We start from the raw sequence: 4,658 nt of genomic DNA, 5'->3' as shown, positions 1-4,658 counted from the left end.
ACAGAACAAAAGATCCAAAAAAAACAAGACCAACAATATCCCAATTATGAGTATCACTGTGTGCTCAGAGTTAGACATGTAGCAATGTTACAAAGGACCAATGACATACACGGAAAAAACGCATCAACGTTGCTCCATCCGTAACCACCTCGATTAGATCAAAAACATTAATATCCCCTATTGTGATCATTTACAATTAGAGGTGGTGTGCTGGGGGTTTGAGTGGAGGGTAAGGAGGTGATATGATTTGGGATAGGGAATAGAAGCCAAAATCAAGTAAGTCAGGCATAGGAGGGGAAGGTAAGGTTATGAGAGGAGGATAATCAAGAGTCACGCAGACGAATATTTGTGAGATTGGCGGGAAGGTCTCTAGTGCTGGGATAGAAATGCGTACGGATGCAAGGGTGAAAAATGGGGAATAGTAGGGGGGGAGTGGCAGTTAAATTTTTAAGCAGGGAAGGAAGGGGAGGAAGTTGTAAGAAAATGTATAAGGGACGAGGGGAGACTAGAACGAGAAGGAAGGCGAGAGGAAGGAAACTCGAAGTAGGTAATGAAGTAATATCGAAGGTAGAACGGAGAGCAATTACGGAGAGGAAGCAGGACAATCCGTAATAGCGAGAATTAAGTAGACGTCTAGTAGTCTCTCTCTGCAAGGAGGTACTCTAAATGAAGCTTGTTGGACTCGGCATGCTAACTAGAATAAGGGTGATTCATGATTAGCTAGTAGAGTGTAGGCTCATAAGGAAGGGATTAATGTGTATCAAGTTATCACTTAAATATTAATGATTACTATTATTATAGATAACTTAGACCTTGATAATGAAGTAAACAACTAAATATATTACTCAATCAAATATACTATTTTATTCAAAATATCTTTAATAACATTAAAAATGTAAAACACTTTTAAATGATCATACTTCCAATTATTCACTTATTATCAAAACTTAATATTAATGTATATAATTATTAAAGCTTTAATATAGTGTATTATATGTGTAATATAATGTATTCGTATATTTATTATTAGGTTATCTAAAAATTTAACTTTTCATTTAAATTTTTTATATGTAAATAATGGAACCCTCCATCATTCACATTTCACAATATTTCATTGTAGTCCAGGTTCCAAAACAGGTTCCAAACAGGTTCTAAAACAGGTTCTAAACAGGTCCAAACAGTTCCAAAAATCGGTTCCAAACGGGAAACCCCTCAGGTTCCAAACAGACCCTTTACAAGTTCCGGTTCCGTCCTCCACACACAAGCCGCCAACCGAAACCGGGAACCGCTATAGCGGTTACACTAGGACGCGAACGCTACCCGCACAGTACGATTCTGGGTAGGTTCCGGTTCCTTTCTACTACCTTAAAAGGTAAGAAAGCAACCCCGCCGCCCGGCCCGGCCCCGGGCGGGTTGCTGTAAAGGCGGGTCGGTTCTGACCCCCGACAACATTGGCGGGCAGGGTTAGGCCCGCCAACATTAGAGAAATTGGCTGGCCAACCCGGACCACCAACCCTAACCCGCCGGTTAGGCGCGGGTTGGCCGGTTACCCGCTTTTTGACTTTTTTTTTTTTTTTTTTTACTTTTGTTTTGTTTTATTTTATTTAAGTTTAATGTTTTTAACTTTTCAATAAATAATTACAATTTATAAGAATTGTTTTTAGTTAATTGTTAATTTCTTTTCAAATACATAATTAAATTAAATTAATTTTTTTTGTTAACATTCAAATATAATTCAATTTTAATACATTAAAATTGTAATATAAGAATAATTAAATTTATTCATTTATTAAAAATAAAATAAAAATTATAATAATTATTGCCTCGTTTAAAAACCTCACCAAGAAAACCCAATAGGACAAAAACTTGGTAAGAAAAAAGAGTGCAATAATTGACAATTAGTTACAAGTTACAATTTACAAACAACTAATTTTGGGGTTCACTAGGACCTCCCTCATCTGTATCATCCTATTACAAAATTGAAATGATTCTATTAAAGTATCGTCGCAACCTCGTATGACCTTAATGGCGCGACCGTTCCTAATCTCGAAGACATGTGAGGACTTCAATCATTTGTGTGTAAGTTGAGTCCTCCTTTCATTTAAAATTCTTCCACTTGCACTAAATGTTGTTCGGATGAGACGGTTGAACAGGAACAGCGAAAACATCCAAGGCAAGTCTTGATAATACCAAGAAATACATTTTCTGGCTCTCCAATAGTCTAAGAGATCAATGTTGCTCTCTGTTGTGGATCTACTGGTAACATTTTAGGGGTTGCCAAATATTGTTGAAGCTCATTACTCTGCACGCATGAGACAGTACATTAGTTGTTGTTGTTGTTGTTGGTGGAGCCTCTAAGAGGAGGTTGTGCTTCGGATTCGGGTCCTCTTCGGCCTATTCAGTGCACCCCAAGAGTAGAAGTCTTCATTTGTTTCTTCTGATGCAGCTTCCTGGATGTTTCGCCTCTTTGCGGGTTCCCATACCTGTTTTCATATTGAAAATATACTTCGAAAAATGTATATTTTACCTCTCTATTTGATTGGCATATACTTCGTTTGTAAATTTTCACATAAATTGTCAAACCATTTTCTAAACCTGCTAATTTAATTTCTAGGATCAATATAACACCTAAACAATAAAGAAAGGAATGGGTTCCCAATATTTAAAAACTTTTTTTCCATTGCCTTTATTGGTGCATTTAAAATTAATTTCTTTGTTTTTTAATAAATAACTCGGAAATTTATATTGTATGTATTACCAGGATGGCAGTAGGATAATACACACCAGAAAGTTTAAAGTGGATTGGTAAAAGTTTTAAGAAAATACTGAAATACTTTAGCTATTTGTCATCATTTCTATCAATAATGAGGACCTCTATTATTTGCTACAAAATAACTAATTATTAGCATAGGTAAACATGAATCAAGCATTAAATAAGTACTATTCATCTAACAGGCATGGCTAATGCAAAGGTTCTAAGAGACATATTTGATTTTATACAAACGTCTTGAAATTTAGTATTTCTTTTATTACTACTAGTAATCCAAGCTAAATAATCTCTAATTCTATTAATATTTTATTTAATTGTTTTCATACCACTTTTCACATTAAATTAATAACATGGCATGCACAACGTTGGTGAAAAAAACTTCAAATTGTTATATAAAGGATAATTATTTTAAAAATACTATAGCTTTACTATTAAACTTGCATTATCTAAAGTTAAACTTATCACTTTACTATAACATCATATCTTTTAAAACTTCAACAATTTTATTATAATTTGTTCACCACTATGATCAACATCCATTAATCTAAATCCTAATAAAGATTTATTTAATTACATTCATTATCAAAATAATGACTAGTCACACAATATAATCTTGTTTAGCTCTACCACTCCAAATATCGGCAGTTAGAGCCACACTAACATGACAAGTATTTTTATTTTTTAATTTTAATTTCATTTTTTAACAATTTATTAAATCATTTCTAGTTGAAGTTTTAGAATAACTTTTAAATCCTGGAAAAAATGAATTTGAACAAATCTTTCAAAATATTATCTCATCTCATCATATTAATGGTTGATCAGTTCAGCAATATATAAAGTAACTGTTCCCTATAACATCAGAACTATAACGCCATATTACACTCATATAGTTATTTGAGTTTGATTGCTTTTTCTATTTCCATGTTGATTAATATGTTTATTAGCATGCCTTTTTAAGTACAGTACTATTACCTGAATCAGCTTTATAAATATTTCCACAGTATTTGCATCTCGCTTTCTTGACTTGAACGCCATTTTTTGTCTCGTAAAACTTGTCGAAATGCGCCCAAACGTCTGATGTGTGTCTGTCTTCGCTTCCGACGGCAGTTAATGATCCCGCCTCAGCTTAGATGAAGTTTGACGAGCACAACGATTACGAGGACGACTTCTAGAACACCGGGAGCTGTTGGAATCAGGGCATAGTTTGAGGTGTATCGATTCTGAGAATGGAAAGCGGGACTATTGAATCTCCTCCTGCATTTATGTTATAAAATCAGCGGGACTAGGCTACGATAGTAGTTTCCTTCATCTGTAATTGATGGAAGAAAATCTTCCATTGTAGTTAAAAAAAAAAAATTATGTAGAGAAATAAAAATTAAAGAAAGAATTGGAGTATGGAAATTGGAAATATGAATTAAAAATTGCAAAAACTAATAAAAATTAAAAATGAGCAAATTGCAAAAACTAATAAATGAATATTGAGAGATTAGAGTATTAAAGAATATGAGAGAATGAGAGAATTTAGTTGTGAGAAAAATGTGAGAGTTTAGGGTCAATTTATAGGAAAAATGGGAAAGAAAAATGACGAAAAAAACCCCTCCAACGACTATAAACGGCTATTTTCAAGGGTAAAGATAATTTGAAAATAAAATAAAAATTTTTATTTTTATTTTTATTTTTTTCGGCCACCCGCCGGGTTGGCTGTTACAACCCCGCGGTTGGCGGTTGTAACGTACAAGCGGTTGCACACACCGACGGTGTGTTCTTGCAAAGCAACACAACCACGGTCGCCATGACAACCAACCGACCATCACACCCCCCCCGGGGGTTGCTATCGAGTTAGGGTCAACCCGATCGCCATCTGGCGTCCGTTTAACCCCGTTTTCCC

The sequence above is a fragment of the Pistacia vera genome, unplaced genomic scaffold (genome assembly GCF_008641045.1).
Source record: "Pistacia vera cultivar Batoury unplaced genomic scaffold, PisVer_v2 Contig264, whole genome shotgun sequence".
Lineage (NCBI taxonomy): Eukaryota > Viridiplantae > Streptophyta > Magnoliopsida > Sapindales > Anacardiaceae > Pistacia > Pistacia vera.
Note: the sequence above shows the minus strand (reverse complement) of the source record.